The sequence below is a fragment of the Arvicola amphibius genome, chromosome 12, assembly GCF_903992535.2.
Source record: "Arvicola amphibius chromosome 12, mArvAmp1.2, whole genome shotgun sequence".
NCBI classification, from domain to species: Eukaryota; Metazoa; Chordata; class Mammalia; order Rodentia; family Cricetidae; genus Arvicola; species Arvicola amphibius.
The window spans coordinates 48,970,427-48,988,707 of NC_052058.2; the positions used below are offsets into that span (position 1 = coordinate 48,970,427).

The following is an 18,281-nucleotide window of genomic DNA, read 5'->3' on the forward strand; positions in this document are numbered from 1 at the left end:
CCTTTGGAGGTGCATGTCTTTGTCAGGTGGGGTTGGTGACATTGCTAATAATATTGTGTGACTTTTTATCCTCTGTCCCAAAAGTGGTAACTTCTGCCTGGCTCTGTCTTGGGACACACGCTTTTGGAATCTTGCCTGTACATCTGGCAAGCTTTAGTCCTTGCACTCAGGAGACTGAGAAGGAAGTACTGGGAGTCGGGGGCCAGTTCTGGGGCATATAATGAGGCCCCCTTCTCAGGAAAACAACAAAAGGACAAAGGAGATCAGGTGATATACACACACACACACACACACACACACACACAGATGGTTTTTGACATGTAGATTTTTTAATGAAAACTTTTAAATATATGGACAAAAATGGAATATGGAAAAATGATAATCTTACTACCTTCCCTCACACCAGAAGTATCCCATACTCGGAACCCCCATGTTCTTCCTCATATACCTACCAATACTCCAAGACAGGGACCCTAACTTCTGTGTAAGACATTTCTTTGCTTTCATTTTTAGCTTTTCTTTACTTATGTTATATTTATTCCCAAACAACCTGGTATTTATTTTGCCCTTTTGGGATGTATGCAGAGGAATGATATTATGGAAGACCATCTATGCCTTGCTTTCCCCCATCCTTGTTATTGCTGATGATGGATCCATCAGCTCTTCTGGTTCGTAAGTTATTTGATGTGAAGAATCTGTGAACATTTTATTGTACTGCTATGATATTTGGGTTGTTTCACATGTTTTGCCATGCTGTTTTTATCCATGGTGTTCTTGGACAGTTTCTGTATGGATTTGAGTTTGACTGCATGAGTCTGTGGTTATGTGGATAAGGAACGGCTAGCTAACTTCAGAGGACTCACACATGTTGACATGTAATGTGAACACTCTGACTTCCTCTAACCCTTCTCTCTCTTATCACGTTCCATGTAACTTCTCAACTGCATTGATCCAAACAGTAAGCAGCAGTTATTATCCTCTGAGCTGGCCAGTTTGATGTTAACTTGACACAGGCTTGCATCGTCTGAAAGGAGGGAACCTTAATTGAGAAAATGCCTCATAGGATTCTGCTGTGGGCTATTTCCTAAGTAGTGACTGATGGAGACGGCCTAGCCCACTGTGGGTGGTGGTGTCCCTGGGCTGGCTGTAAGAAAGTGGTCCTGGGTTCTGTGAGAGAGCAGGCTGAGCAAGCCATAGGAAGCAAGACACCAGGAGCAAGCCAGTAAGCAGCACCCTCCGTGGCCTCTGCATCAGCTCCTGTCTTCAGGTTCGTGCCCGGCCTGAGTTCCTGTCCTGACTTCCTTTGATGAGGAACACTGTTGTGAAAGTGTACGCTTTCTTGGTTACAGTCTTTCATCTCAGCAACAGTGACTCTAAGACATCATCACTGGTATTTCCTGTTGTAAGGATTGTTCTGGCTGCTTGGCAGCTCAGACCCAAAATAATCACACAGAAACTGTATTATTTAAAACACTGTTTGACCCATTAGCTCTAGCTTCTTATTTGCTAACTCTTACACCTTAATTTAACCCATCTCCATTAATCTGTGCATCACCATGATGTCGTGGCCTACCAGCAAAGTTTCAGCATGTCTGTCTCTGGCGGCAGCTCCATGGCTTCTCCCTAACTTTGCTTCCTTTTCTCCCAGCATTCAGTTTAGTTTTCCCCATTTATCTACCCTATCAGGACAAACCAGTTTCTTTATTAACCAATGGTATTCACAACATATAGAGGGGAATCCCACATCAATTTCCCTTTTCTTTACAACCAGAATTATGATTATTACTTTCTTAACAATCTGAATTTTGATGAATATTCATCGTTGATAATTCAGTTCGACGGACTTTCTCTGGTCACCATTGCTTTTTACTCATTATCCTTTCCCTCTGAGATAAATGTCTATGATTCAGATTCACCTTGATTTTTTTTTCAGCAAAAGCAAACTACTGTATATGGATAGCAATCTTTTTTATCTGAATAATGCCCTTATTTCTATATTATTTTTGAATGATAGAGTTGGCATGAGTGTAGTTTACTGATCTTTTTCATTCTCAGCACTTTGAACATGTTACACCATCATTACCTTGCTTTCATTTTATGGGTGGGTAACCTGTTTTTGTAGGTGTACTTTTTATTGAATTTAGGGCTGCCATTCTGTCTCTGATGTTCTGTACTTTCATTTGGATGTATCTAAGTTAGGATTTTCTGGTATTTATCATATGATTTCGGTGTGCTTTTTACGAGGGCTCATGGCTTTCCTTCTAGAAAATTGATATGCATTGTTTTTCCATGTTGGTCTTTCTCCTTGCCACTTGTGATTCCTTATTTTGCTTAGCATTTCTATGTATTTTCAATGGAAAGGGGTTCAGACCATAAATTTCTCACATTTCACAAAAGGAAATGTTATACAATTTCATTTATTCATTACCAAATTATGGTTTTCCCAACCCTGTTGTTGCATGGAGCTAGGAGGGGCTTGAGAAAATGTTTTTATGCTTTTCCATGAAGAGGCCGGCATTAGTATTCTAAGGTTTATAGCATTGCCTGTGAATATAGCCTATTCCTTGGTGGAGTTAAGGAACATGGAGGGAAATAGTCCTGTAAGACTTAAAGCCATCACTCAGAATATTAAAAAGAAAAAAAAGCTTTGTATTTCTCAACTATTACAATGTTAGGATGAATGAGAACCTAGCCAAGATATGAAAGAGGCAAATTACAATAATTTCATGGACTATGTGAGTGATGTTGGATGCTATAGAATCAGCTTCCCCAAACCATAAGCTGTCATTATTTTTCAACAGCTGTCATTTGGCAGGTGTTTCCACAGATCTCATTGATTAGGATGTGGCAAGCATATAGTGTATCTGGGTAAGTGGGGAAGTTAACAAGTAGAGGTTTGATCTGAAATACCAAGTTGTACCTTCTGCTCTCTTGTGAGTTTCTCCTAAAAGGAAGCTGCACTCTTCCTGGAGAGAGGGTGACTGTGCTTGCGCGGGCAGCTGCCACCCTCTCTCTTACGGGACAACAGCACTGAGCTGAGCTCCTGGCCCACATGCCTTCTAGGAATGGAACAACCTTCCAGAACTCAAAATTCCCATGGGAGGTTGAAATCACAGTAGGAAAAGGGTCCAAACCAGACTAAGAATGTGAGTGCTTGGTCAGGTTGCATGTGCCATCCTGATGTTTAGTACACCTCGTCACCCCACAGTTCATGCGCCATTCACTGCTGAGGTACGTACATCCTGCAAGGCTGGACCGTAGATGCAGCCAAGTCTGGATGATGCAGATCTGAGCAACCGTGTGCTGTTTTCAGTTTGTATCCATATCAACCTGTTTCCTTTTTGCTGATGATACACCACAGCAGAAGGGGCATTATAAAAATCTAAAAGGTTTATTTGGATCGTGGTTATGAATGTGAAAGGTCAAAGGGCTCCATCTAGCCATGGTGTTTTTATGGCAGAACACCAAGGCTGGCAGATTATCACATACCAAGAGACAGGGACTATAGGTATGTGTGTCCATTTATATCAGTGTGTGCATTGTCTTCACAGGTCATACTCCTTTAGGAAGATGGACACACATACATACATACATAGACACACACACACAGACACACACAGTCTCTTGTCGTGACTGTCTGATCTTTTCACACATATCCACACGTACACACACATACACACATGTACATGCACATCTCTTGTTGTGACTATCTGATCTTTTCACACATATACACATGTACACACACTAACACACGTAGACACACACAGATGTGGACACACAAACACGCCTCTTGTGGTGACTGTCTGGTCTCTTTCCTTCTCTCTATAAAAGCTATCAGGATCCAGAATTTAATCCCGAAGCCTTTACTCTAGTAACCTTATTCGCGCCTAAGATCTCTTGATGTCCTTTCCTCTAACCAGATTCAGATTAAGTTTTTATTCTCTTCATGCCTCATGATAGAAATTAAATCTTGACACATGGTGCACTGGGACACGTTAAAACCATAGCTGTTTGTGTCTCTGGTTGGCCTCTTGGGCAGGTGTGAGGGACGAGTTTCATTGATGGTGTATTTAGCTAGCACCACAGACAACAGCCCATAGAAATTCTGTTGAGAAAAGGAACATTTGGTGTTTTGCTCTCAAGCATCTCAGTCTTTCATTTTTATCTCTCCATAGCTTTGAAGCTCAGCAAAGAAGGGAAAATCCACCGAGAACAGTCTGTAAAGGTAAGTGTATTTGTTACGTTGCCTTGACAAACATTGCCTTTACCACATTGATTTTTCCTTTATTCAGAGATTTAAACACTTGGATTAAAGATACAGCTGACAGGACAACTTCCTTAACCACCTGCTCATCTCCCCTCACAGGCAGAAGTGCTGAGCAATAGTTAGCAGAGAGCAGGAGGAAATAGAATGATGTGCTGAGGGTGGCCAAATGCAATTGTGTGCTTGCTGACTTTTGCTTTCTTTTCAGCGCCTAAGACATTTCAATAGAGCTAGGTTTACTAAGATTAATGCTAGATGGAAGAAGAATGCACTTTTAAATATCTGGTCAATATTTAAATAAAACTAGCTGGCCAAAGAAAGCATTTAAAATAAAATGCAGAGTGGCATTTCAGTTGGGTCGGATGAAATTCATCACGGAAGGCAGTCGTGTGGTTGAGTGGAAGAGCTGGTTTTGTATCACGGAGACAGCCTTCCAGTTTGGTGGGGCTAATTACCTTTCCACCAGTCACACTGGGTCCTAAGTGAGTTACAGGAAGTGAACTTCCAAGTTCAAAGCAATAGCAAAAATACCAGTTCTGTGAAACCTTACGGTTGAGTTGGTTTTTGCATGGGAAAATGTAATTGTTTCTCCTTTGCAGGTGTATTTATAAGTGTACCTCTGTACAGCAGTGTTCTTTGATTCATTGTTTAATTTCTGTTCTGCATGAAGTATTTTAATTTAGAGAATTCACTCTGAGGAATTATAGGGCTGCACTTTCATCAGGAGGCTGTGGTGGCCAGGGTGAAATATGCCATAATTTTACGATTGTTTTCATCATCAATTATGTTTTTGACAAATTTAGTTTTTTTCTGTCATTTTTATTATAGTAATTATGATCGTGACCACTTTGGTTAAAGTTGAAAAGCAATTTTGATTTACTTTCTATTTTAAGTTATTTCTAACTTTACGACAAATGAGTTTTTAATGTTCATTTTGAGAGTAAAGTGTAGTTTTACAAAGAAATTGGAGAGAAATCTTTTTGGAATGTTTAAAACATTATCTATAAAAACTGATTGGAGGATTTGCTTTGGGGTGATCAAGTTCTGGCGCATGAAGCCTGGCTTCCTTAGGATTTTTGATATAGTGGTGGCCGTAGTGAAGAAAATACCAGAAGATGCGGATGGTCCTCATTTTCCTATATCATTCATATCCCTGCATCCTTGAGCCGTTTCCTGGAACATGGCAGGACTCAGTAGCATTGGAGTTAGAGATGATAAGGCCGTTTCGAGGACTTTGCAGTTAGGCGGTGTAGTTGGGATGCTGCGGTCCTTTGGAGGAGGGAGTGTTTTCATGCTCTCTGTCGAGTTAGTACTTTTTGGTCAGAGGTGGGTTTGGTCCTGCTTTGGTTATTGGACCATGAACAAAGTGTTCATTCTCTTCTCTGTCTGTGAAACGGAGAAGATAGATATGTTCGACCTCGGTTGGTTGGTGTGCAAGTGTAGAAGGAACGGCAGGGCCCGCGTCCCGCCACCCGGCTAGCTTTACCCAAAATAATTACACGGAAACTGTATACATTTAAATACTGCCTGGCCCGTTATCTGTAGCTTCTTATTGGTTGATTCTCATATCTTGCTTTAACCCATATTTAGTAATCTGTGTAGCACCACGAGGTGGATTGCTTACCAGGAGAGATCTTAACCTGCGTCCATCTCGGAGAGGAGAAGCATGGTTACTTCATATGGTGACTGCCTGAAGTGTCTCTCCTCTCTTTGCTACAATTCTGTTCTGTCTACTCTGCCTACCTAATTTTCTGTCTCTTAAAGGGCCAAGGCAGTTTCTTTATTAATAGTTAGTACTCTGCGGTCAGAGGTGGGTTTGGTCCTGCTTTGGTTATTGGACCATGAACAAAGTGTTCATTCTCTTCCCTGTCTGTGAAACGGAGAAGATAGATATACTCGACCTCGGTTGGTTGGTGTGCAAGAGCCTGTTCTGGTTCATGACAAGCAGATGCTGCTTACTGTCACTTCCTCCTCCTGGTCCTCATTGTCCAGAGCAATAGCGGCCTTAAAATTTTTTTAGATATTTTGAAAAGTATATTCTTTTTGTTTATTCATGTGTTTATATATATGTGTGTGCATCTGTGTGTGTGCATGTGCATATGCACATAAGTGTGTGTGTGTGTGTGTGTGTACATGTGTGGGACAGAGGGTGACATCAGGTGTCTTCTGCCATGGCTTTCTGACTGTTTTTTGAGACCTTCTCGCTTACTGGAGTATACCTATTGGGTTAAGTTGGTTAGCCAGCCAGTCACAGGCATCCTCCTGTCTCTGCCTCTCTAGCAATCAGATTGCTCATGGCAGCCTTTTTGGTGTAGATGCTGGGGATCAAGCTCAGGGCCTTCTGCTTGTACAGCGTGCTCCTTGTGGCTTGAGCCATCTCTCCGGTCATGTCCATTCCTTTTATAGTCTTAATGATTAATCTTTAAATTGTTTTAAGTTATGAATGTATATGCCCGTGTGTGCCCGTGTGTGCATATGTGCACTTGAGTACAGGTGCCTGTGGAAGACAAAAGTGTCAGATCCCCCAGAAACTGGAGTTACAGGTAAGTTTCGGCTGCCTGACCTGACCTGGGTAATGGACCTTCGGTAAGAGCAGCAATCATTGCTAAGCACTGAACAGTCTCCGGTGCCTACTTTTTTTTTTTTTTTTTTTAAAAAAGATTTTTTTTTTAGGATGTTTTCAAAATGAGAATGTTACTTTTAATAGGTAATTAGGAATGGGTCTGTTAAGACAGATCAGCAGATAAAGGTGCTTGCTGCCATCCCCAATGATGGGAGTTCAGTCACCATGCTTCACACGGTGCAACAGGAGAATTAACTATCATTCCTTTCCCCCTGACTTCTACCTGCATCCTATGTCATGTCCAAACACACATGCATACACACACACACACACACACACACACACACACACACAGAGAGAGAGAGAGAGAGAGAGAGAGAGAGAGAGAGAGAGAGAGACTCAGTAAAATGTAATAAAAAAGAAATATAAGAAACTTTCAGAAGAAAAAAATGAAACAGTCAGGTTAAGTCTTGCGAGCATCAGGAAGATAGACCTTTTGGCTCTGCATGGCCAATTATTAATTACAGTAGTCTTAAATTATATTTTTAGAAATTAGTGATCCACTGCTAGGTAGTTTGTTAAGCAGGTTTTGAAGGAAGCCTTGGTAAGTGAAGATGAACACCCTCCCCCATTTTCCCTCCGCTCGGTACTTTTTCTCTTCTGGGCTTTTATTTCCTTTAGGGTGATGCTGTAGTGGACTCTTGCAGTCCTACATGTAGGGCGGCTGCAAGCTGGTTGAAGAGCATGCTTGCTCTTTGAAATTCAGATCTTTACTAAAACATTTTCCTTCATCCCAGATGGATGGGCATTCTGGCCTGGCCCTACCCATGAGACTGCAGATAGCATTTCCCGGGAGTTAGCCTTCATGTCTGTCTTGGCTCTTCCATGCCTTATCTAACCTCCAGGTGCCTTTTGTAATCTAGATCTAGCCAGTTTGTTTATCTTGGTAATAATTTGAGAACCCTAACTAGTAGCTTAGACCTTAGTGAGCAAGATTTCGATTGAGGGGCTATGTTTGGAGATTTCATGAAGAGAGTATCCATTACCCTTCTTTCACTCCGCGTAAGAGCAGAGCGCTGTACAGTAGACTACTAATACAGATCTCAAAACACACTATTTTGGTGCACTCCCCATGACCCCCGTGCTTGATACAGATGCTTGGATGTCTTCTCTGAGAATGCAGGATGCTCACACACAGGGAGAGATGGGAAAGGCACCCATCGAATGCCTAGGGTCTTGAGCTCCTTGTGGCCTAGATTTATCTCAACATCTCAGAACAAAACAATGTTGTTTGTTTTTTACTTTTCTCTGAGTTTTAATTTCTCTTTTTCAATACCATTTTTGTTTCTTTTTGTTTCATGGAACTCCTTTTAGTTGATGTGTAAAATGTGGTTGAATACTTTACTGTTTGGGTCTCTGACATTCTTACGGTTTCCTGAGAATGGAATGGGCAGTTTTTCTCTTATGTCTTCTTTGTTGCCTACTTCTCTGTTTGGGGCAAGTCCTGGAACAAAGATACTTAATGACTCTTCTCCCAGGGACACAGGGACATCATCTTTGCTCTCCTGTTGCGACTAAGTACATGGTTGCATGCTGGGAAGAGCCTCAACTAAAGGAAGAATGCCTTTCAGTTTGACTCTGCAGCTTGCTAGCTTTGGGCTCTGGGCAACAGTCCTACAGTCCTAATGTTCCCTGCAGTTCCATTCCTCATCCGCAGAGTCAGGAGTCACTTAACCTGCACAGTGTGCAGGACTGTGTGAGGGTCACATACTGATCATGCACATAGACATGTTTGCCAAATTATAAAGTATATGACTTTCTGTCACTCTCTCAAGTCAATTCAACAGAAGTATTTTAGGGATATCATGTACCTGGGGTAAAGTTAACTGTTTATTGTACACTCTTAAGAACCGCGTAAGAACTGTGTATAATTAGTTCTATCAAGGTTTAAAATGTAAGTGGTATAGCATTTTTTTTTTGTTTTTTGGAGACAGGGTTTCTCTGTAGCTTTGGATCCTGTCCTGGAACTAGCTCTTGTAGACCTGGCTGACCTTGAACTCACAGAGATCCGCCTGCCTCTGCCTCCTTTAAAAGGTGTGTGTGTGCCACCACTGCCTGGCCTAGAAGTATAGCATCTTATATTGTGAATTGTCCTTTGACATTTAATAAAAACAACATATCTACATTATTTAAGTAGAATAGCATCAAGAAGCAAATGATGAAAATCCGCAGCATCTTTCTCCTTTCTATCTATTTCTCTTTCCTCGGATCTCCCTAAATTAACCTCTTTCTATTCTGATTCTGTTGGTATTCCCTTTTCTGTTTCTAATAAAATGTCTATATCACCTTTTCCTTATATGTGAGTTCTAATACTATCTTTCTGATGTTTTCCATTCCGGCCACTTCCATTTCCCACGACCTTCTAATACAGTCATATCCCAATTTTTGCTTAAATTTGTAGGTAATTATTGCATCATTGTAATAATGTTGCTTTTCCATAGTGAGCCAGGAGGTATAGGCTAGTTGGTTATTTCTTGTAATATGTAAATTCTAATATAGTTTATAATTAATGCATGATTTCAAAAATTATTTTTCTAAGTATCCTATGAAGAAGGTGGCCATAGATGGGCCAGGTAGGTGTTTCCATTTTATCTATATGGAAAGTAAGGCTGAAGCCAAGTAGTTTGTTCAGAGCACAACTAGGGTCAGATCTCTGAAGGGTTAATAGTCCCAATCAAGACACTTGTGATGGATGCTGTCACTTTGGTCGCTATGCTAAGCAGCAGGACTAAGATGGAGAGCAAGAGCATGCTTGTGTGGCACTCTCAAGGCCCTAGCCAGATCGCTAGCACAGAGTTGGGGGTGTGCCCCACAGGCAGTGGCCAGGTCTGTGTCCTGTCCTTCCTCTGTCATAGTTACGTGATGCTACTCACTGTCAGTCACCACGGTTACTGTCATCAGTGATGTGTGGCTGTGTCGCTTGGTGCCCTCAGTTGCCAAGTAGCAGTCCTGATGTCTGCTAAAGCGTTTGCTCTCTGACATAGTGACTTCCTACTGGTGGTGATTCAGGTAAGGATGTATCTCATCATTTTTAAATTTGGGAGCTGCTTAGAGGGAATGTGCCCCAGAGAACTGGATTAAATGATTTTACTTCTGTTAGCTTTATTGTTTGGCCTGGTACAAAAACAATGAAAAGTTTATCTCCATTTGAACCCTCCCTTTTAAGGGACTTGCTTTCCTCTGAAAGTGTCCCTACAGTGACATGGCGGAAAATATAAAACTTTGGTGACAGAGGAACCCTGATGTCTTTGTTCTGCCTGTCACCACCTCCATATTTGACACTTCTTGTTTATCAGGCAGAAGAGAAGTGGTAAAATTTGGCCTGGGGTTTTCTCATCCCTAGGTGTGAAATTATTTCAGAGCTATAGTAATAATACTCTGCATTTCTACCACAATTTTATTTGAAGATCTTAAAGTGTTCAGCTGGTGTTAATAGAGCTTTGCAGCACTCTCTGAAGTAGGTAAGTCTTATTAGAGACGATCCCTCTAAGGACGTTTTCACTTTCCATCCCATATGTGACTTGAAATGCTTTGGTATTGTTTGGGAACCTCAACAATTTAAGACCTATGTGTGTAGGGCACTTCCTTCTTTTGTGTTCAGTCCTCATTAATGCTCAGTACACTGAGAATCAAACAGCTTCTTATGAGTGGGTGGGACATTTGGTAAGAGAATTAATGTAGGAGTTTGTCGTCGCCTTTGGTGTGACTGTTTAAACATGCTTAACATTGCTCGCCAGCCGAGGGGGCCCCTGTTTCCCAGCTTCCCCTTTACAAAGTGTAGTGGTGAATATGCTGAGTAACTAAGGAGAACCTGTCCTGGGGTGTGGTGTCCTTCAGAAACCAAGGACATGTCAAACCACCACAAACCAACACGGAGTTTGCAGTCTGACTTAACAGTGTCATTTTGAGAAACTATTCTCAATCTTACACGTGTGGCTTTTGTGGTGTGACTTTTCCTGTGGACATTTTAACACAGCCTGTTCTTCCCAGAAGACCGCCAAGAACCCAGTCCAGCCGCGCCAGCTTGGTGAAGCAGTGCATTTAGTGGGCATGCTCAGGGGAGCCTAGGTGTGGAGCACCAGCACCCGTGAGAATCCCACTGCAGTTCTGTGGATGACTCCAGAAGCTGTGGCACCGGCCCTCTCGGCACAGCTCCTCTTCAGAAGCAATTGTACACTGCTTATATAACCTGGGGAGGGACATTGTGAGTCTTATAGGCCACTGAGCTATGTGAGTCATGTGATCACCCCCACACTCCCCAGGAGGGAATGTTGCATTCTGGAGGGAAGAGCGACACAATTTTAATAATGCATGGACACAGACCTGGTTATAGTTTCCCTTTAAATATTGGGAAAAGCCGACTCTGTGTTATTTGAGCTGTATAGTGATCAGTGGTCATTGGTACAAAAGTACAGCAGGCCTGAGATAGCCCAGAGCGTAGAGGGAAAGCCCTTCCATCTTTTCCATCTTATACCAACCACATTCGGGGGCCTCTTGCCCGCCCAGTGCAATACAGCTTTGTTGTTTCTAGTCTAAAGAGGTCGTGTTCTTTACTGTGACTTCAAGGTCAAAGTCTCCATGTTCTCAGCAGCCTGTCAGTATGCCTATTGAAAGTACTGGCAGGAATGGGGGTGACAGTCACCACTGCTTTAAGGAACCAGAATTCAGTGTCTCTTTAACATCAGGCAAACCCATTTCTCACTCTCCTGCAGTTGGCTACCTAGGCAAGATCAGAGGAAACAGGGTGGCTTTTAAGCAAAGCAGAAGCAGCCTATACTTGTCTTTATCTGTTGTCCCTTGTGGGGTCTGGCACATTCCGTTCAATGTATTTAAGACTTGGGGGAGGAGGGGATCCATACTGGTGACAGGATTTGAGGGTTGGGATTGCCTGTGATAACTTTCTCTTTAGACATTCCCTTAAGGCCAAGTGTGTTAAAGCCTTGAAACGAGAAAGGGAGATTATTCCCAGAAAGGATGACCTACCATGCAGATTGGTATTTCTAAGTGACGCTGCCTGGCTCCATGCTGAGGAAGGCATGATGTCTCTAGTGGGTGCTTTATGGCTCTCAGATGAGGGTTAGGTGGTCGCATAAGTCACCTTTTTTTTTTTATTTTCTGGCTTCCCTCTTGTCTTTCTTTCTTTTGGAAAAGAATCATTTAAGATCTATCATTTAAGGATTTGGGAGAATGTTGGCAGAATTATGGATCTCTCTACCTTTTCTCTGGAGTCTTCACTCAAAGGAGGATACATAAATTTCCAGCTAATTATGTGCAGATAGATTTATCATTGAAGATGCTTTTGGCTGCACATAATCAAAAAGTCAGCTTGAAATGGTTTAAGAAAATAAGGGCGTTAAAAGGCAAAGCTTTCCTCGGTCCATGTCCACCCGCCGCACCTCTCTGATTCAGGATGGCTGTAAACCAGTGACAGATCGCTGCCCTGACAAGCGTTTTCTGAATTGCTCTACCAACTTGCATTTGAAATCCAAAAAGCCAAACCTATGAGACTAAGAAAGGTGAATTCTATCAGGACGGAAGCCCTCCTGGAGGATGTCGCTGTAGGTTGTCTTAGTACACTGGCTCCGTGATGTCATTACAATCCCCATGTCCTGTTCTTTCCCCTCTTCCACCTTTGCTGTGTTGACTTCCTTCGTAGACCAGCTGTCTTCTGTTTTTTGTTTCATTTTGGTTTTTGGTGAGCCTCAAGCAGATATGACAGCACCATTGCACCATTGACCAAAGAGACTGTTCTCATCTATCTCTGCTTAACAGCAAAGAGGTTTTTTTTTTTTCTACCAACAGCACCAGAATTCTTTCCCAAGTCAGACACTTGCATGTAGACCAAGATTACCAAGTGTCTTATTGTTGTTGTGTGGGCTATAGAAAATATAGTTTAGTCAGCAGCATATTAGATAAAGAGAAAAAGCTACCCATAGCTGGAAGTGGTGTGTGTGTGTGTGTGTGTGTGTGTGTGTGTGTGTGTCTTTGAATGAGTAAGAGGCTCCTGTACTAGCTGGTTCTGGTCAAGTTGTCCTAGGAACTGGAAGGGTGGATATTAGAGCAACAGTAACCCTTTGTCTGTTTTAAAGCAATGAAGTTCATTCCTTATGAGAGATAAACAGACCCTTTCTTGGGTACATGGCTTTGAAGAGGGAGGACACACAATAAAACTAGGCTTATGTTCATCAGGATTATCCAGAGAAACAGAACCAATGAATTAATTATCTGTTTGCTTATTTATGATAAGGAGTTGGCTCACATAATTAGGAAAGCTGAGAACTCCCATGCTGTGTCATCTGCAAGCTGTAAACCCAGGAAAGCAAGGGACTCAATAGCTTGGGAAGCAGTATAGCTGGGGGTGCAAATTCCAGTCTGAAGACCAAAGAGGACCAGATATGTCCAAGCTCAGATAGCAGGGCAGAAGAAGAAAAAACAATTACCCCCCTCCTTTAGTTTGTTTAGAACTTTTAGGGTTTGAGTGGTGCCCAACTGCTTTGGGGAAGCCAGCCTGTCTTCCAGAGTCTACCATCTGAAATGCTAATCTCATCCAGAAACAATGACATACCCCAAAATTACAGTTAATTAGGGCAGCCTTGGTGCATTCAAGATGATACAGGGAATCCATCACTGCAGGACTCTGCCTAATGTGTAGAGGGAAAGAGATGGAAAGTCACTATTGTTAGATGGGTTCTGTATGTCTCTTCTGTGGATGCTTCTTTTTTTTTGCCTATGCACCTAACATCCTTCCTTGAATGGCTTGGGTTAGTGCACGCCTTTCCCCTTGTTGGAGTCAGCTGTGACCCAGGGTCCAGAGTACTTTTGACTGCTGGCTGCCTACTTAATTGTACTTCATCCTGCTTGGCAAGGTTGCAAAAAGACTTCCAAGGAAGGTGGAATACAGGGCAGACAGACCTGTATTATTAACCCCTGTTAAATGTTGCTTCTCAGGTTCTCTGTCTTCAATATCCCTGGTAGAGGTCCCAGTGATGTAAATAACTTAGTCACCAACTGAGCTGTTTACATGATTCCAACTACAGGGACCCACATGATGCACGTTCTTAAGAAGTAGTGATGGCGGCGATGAAGCTGCCTGAACTAGGATGAAGTTCCTTCTTAATGGCGACAGCCGCTTGTTTTATTTTAGTGGGAATTCTTCTTTGCTTTTTTGTAAATCGAAAACCTTTTGGTAAATGACATTCTATATCTTTAAATCTCTTATAATTGCTCGATTTTTATTCTGTAACTAGTGCATTTGAATTTTATAATATTTAGGAGACACATCAGTGCAGGGGGAGAAAATCAAATCTGTACTTAATCCAACTCTGCAGAGATCACCAACTATTTCCTTCAGATGCTTTTTCTGGCTAGTTCTCTATGTTGATAGACTCTTCGGAGGAAGTGGGACATGCTCGTTTTTCAGCTGAGCATCATATTGTGAATGTTAAAAGCTCCCCTAAACCATCATCATCTAAGTCTGCACTGTGTTCCAGCGGGTGGACCTTGCCTGCAGAAAAAATGGAGGTATAGGTCGGAACAACGCATCTGTTTTTCAAAATGGTCCTCAGGCTGAGATGTCGGCATGCAGCCCAAGGTCTGTGTGACTGACAAGATCCTGCCTCACTGACTTTTAGGGGAGAAGGTGATTGTAGAAGTTGGTCAGAAATTAAGTTTGTATGATAATAATTACATGTGTCCTTTTGGCTATCCTTTTCCTGAGGATAGTCTTGAGTGAGCTCATTTGCTGTTTTGCAAGGAGGGTGGCTCAGCTTGAATATCCTTGTAAGGAAAATAGTCAGCAGCCCCCTCACTGTTCTGGAAACATCTCTGCAGCTCAGGTTGGGGTGGCCCTGCAGTCTGTGCTTGCTGGTCCGGATAAAGCAAATGCAAGCATGCCAAATTGCTTTGCTCCGGCTTCCCCCTTCTTCAGAGTGAATCCGTAAATGCCACAAAAGGAAAGCACATGAACATTTGATCTACAGAACTCAGAAAATGCCCTGCCTGCTTAATCCTCTTCCTATTTCAGGGGAAGAAAGTCTGTTTATACTTGAACTGAGAATGGGAGGATCACAAGGATGAAGACTGGATGCCATGCTAGAAGCCACCATTTGTGCTTTCTCATTTCCCTTGGCGCCACCAATGCTCTTTGATACAGCTGTGTTGGTGGGACTCTGCTATGCTTTCTAGAGTTCTTAGACTCACTTCCAGCTTTGAGACCGTGACTGACGACTGCCCCTTTGGAGGAACCTGAGCCCCTCGTTTCAACACAGGGTGTTTCATGTAGGAGGTTCTGAGGCCTGAGGGCTGCCTCTGGAAGGTGCTGCCCCTCCACCTATCCCCATGACTATTTTTAAATGATGGCAGACAGCGAAGGCCCTTTCTCCCACTGTGTTTTTGGAATCAGAACCACACTTACGCTCAGAGTCGGGAACTTACCCCAGTGATGCTATCTCTTGCTGTCATCTTGGTTTGCAGACACCCACAGAAGATAATTTGGAAAACTTCCTGATCTGCAGTCTCCTGCAGTGGAGCTCGGGCGTACTCCCTAGCAGGTCTGTGTCAGTTTCTCCCTATCAAGGAAGCCACCACAGTTGGTCCGCCCATGTCCTGTTTATGCGCATCTGTGTCCTCCAGCTGTCTTGGACTAGAGGTCTCTGGGACCATCTGGTTAACTCCAAAGGTTCTGTGTGAGTAGAGCCGGTCACAGCGAATAGCTGTAAACACAGGAGATGCCTGCCCAGAGGGGACATTGGCTGAGAAGTGTGTGAATCTCCTTGGAGGGGCAACAGCTAAGATGTTGAAGCAGTTTACCATCTCCTAGGTAGAGGCATTCTGGGAGTGGTTTTTTTTTTTTTTTTTTTTTTTTTTTTTTTTTTTTTTTTTTTTTTTTTTTTTTTTGGTTTGGAAAATATTGCAACCATCAGGTGCACACGTTTCCCTTCCTGTGGCTTCAGGTGCTCAACCTTCAGGTTGAAAACTGAGAGAAGCTGTGTGGGCGTCATAAGTATAGGAAGCTGAGAGTGAGAAACAAAAAAGTTAAGGACCTTCGAGATGTCAACAGTTTGGAATATGCCGGCGGTGCCTTTATAAATATTGGTACACAATGCAGTGTACACTAATGCCCAGGAGGATCGGCTGACCACCCCTTCTCAGTAAACATTGAAAACTTGCATCCTGGAAACAGGGGAGGATGGCTACTTGAAAACATGAGGGTATCTTATCACCATCACGGAGACTGTGAGGCCTTTCTTTGGCTTGGTTCCATCCTGTCAGTGTCTGGAACAGGGTCTAGTTATGTAGGTCAAGGCTAGTGGGGGACTCGAGCTCCTGCGTCAGCCTCCTCTGGGCTACAGCTCTCTGCCATCGTGCTAACTCCATGGATATTTACAGAGATATTATGATCTGTCCTGAAACCATAGCCTTTCTAAAGAGCTGCTCTGTTATATATTCCTTCCCTATTTCCTTATGCTTGATATTTTTCTGATTCACTTACTCATTTTTTTTAAATTACATCTATTTATCTATTTTCATATGGATGGTGGCAGTCATATGACTCTAGTGTCACACTGTGCCTGCGGAAGTCCAAGAACAACTCACAGGAGCTGGTTCTTTTTCTACATTATGGGTCCCCATGACTGAATTCAGGTTGTTAGGCCTGGCAGCAAATGCCTTTGCTTACTAAGCTGCCTTGCCAAGTCATCCCTCAGCCCCCGCCACCTGTGAAATGGGGACCTGTTGACAGCTAGGTCTTAGAGTAGTAGCAAGCTAGAGAATTGAGACTGTGGAGAGAGGACGCCCCGAGGGAGTTGGGGCACATGGCACATTGTAGTGAGTGTGGGGAGTGGCAGCAGAATGCAGGAGCTTGCTCCAGAGTTCTTGGGGTGACCTCTAGGTAATGTGTCATTTCCCGTTGGGAACCCCGGTTAGTATTCCAGAAATTTGGTCTCAGCTCAGGGACCGTTGTTTGTTCTGCACTGTCACCCACAATGAAGAGACCTATTAGCAGCATGCCATTTCTTTGTGATGGGTAATTTGTGAGCTCAGATATGTATGTCTAAAAGAGACGGCGCAGAAGAGATGAAGGACGTTCAGACCAAACAGTACGAAGGACCTTCTCTGTGACACATGTTTAGAGAATCCAGTTCGGGGAATAAATAAATAGCAAGGCAATCTGCAGTCTGCACTTCCATACCCTTACTTCTGAGTTTGTGACACCCCATTTATAATTTGCCCCTAGCACCGAACATTGACACTCCTTGGTGTCCCACATACCTTTCCGGGTGATTCCTTGCTCTTCAATTTTGTTGAAGGGACAAGATATGTGGTGGGGTTTGGGGAATTTCCTGTGTACATGAAGTTCTTGGCACATAGTAATTGTACATGTTTATGTGTGATGTGATAACATATATGTGCATAACTCATTTCTTCTCTAGTATACATTTAAATCAACAGTTCTTCATAGTAATTTGTGTGATGCATGATATGAGAATATGCTCTGGGTTAGTCACATTGGAGTTCTGTTTCTTTCTATTAATGGTAAATGATGCAAGCTATATACTATATACAGACTATGCACACACATGTTTATGATACTGAATATTTACAGTGCTTACATAGAATTATCCTCAAAATTTCATTTATATTGAAAATAGAGTTGATTTAAAGAAAAACACTGTATTAGTGATATAATGTTCACAAACATAAAGACCATGGAAGGGACAGGTGAAGGTTTGGCCCGGTAGTCTCTTTTTGTCTGGGTTTCAAGCTTCATCCTTCACTGTGGAGTGCTGTGCTTTGGACACAGCTCCTCTGAAGACGTCTGTTTCACTTGTGCTGCAGATACTACCTGTTACTCCACGTTCTCCTTTTTTATTTTATGTTAATTACTCGATTACTTGTGTGTGTGTGTGCACGCACACACATGAACACGCACGCACGCACACGCATGCACTTGCTAGCACGTGTGCATGGCACACATGTAGAGGTCAGAGGACAACTTGCTGGAATTGGTTCTCTCTTTACACCGTGTGTATCCCTGGAATTGAACTAAGGTTCTTAGGTTTAGTGGTGTGTTTGCTTCTTAAGGCATCTTGTCAGTCCTTTATCTCTTTTCTTCACAGGTGAGTGAATTCTCAGAGAAAGCATCCAGGTTTGTATAGCTATAAATCAGGTAGCCATAGTTTCTTCTGCATTAAATGCTCACCCTTGCATGGACTAATATGTGCATGTAAGTAGGCATGTTATAATTAGCAGCTACATTGACCTTTTAGCCATAAAATTATAAAAACTTAGTAGAATAAATAGAATATTTGTTACTTGCTCTATGTTCTACTTTTGATGAATCTACTCCTGAATCATTTTTTGAAGGACAAGAAAAATGGTCAAAACAAGGGTAGA

At 42.5% G+C, this 18,281-nt stretch overlaps 1 protein-coding gene across 2 annotated transcripts in view; it reads left to right on the forward strand.

The window, feature by feature from the left end:
- Fhit (fragile histidine triad diadenosine triphosphatase) overlaps positions 1-18,281 on the forward strand; it is a 1,447,725-nt gene that overhangs the window by 29,253 nt on the left and 1,400,191 nt on the right. For both annotated transcript variants that reach the window (XM_038350177.1, XM_038350178.1), the window contains exon 2: positions 4,176-4,225. The gene's annotated coding sequence lies outside the window, so the exon portion shown is untranslated. The remainder of the gene's footprint in view (positions 1-4,175; positions 4,226-18,281) is intronic.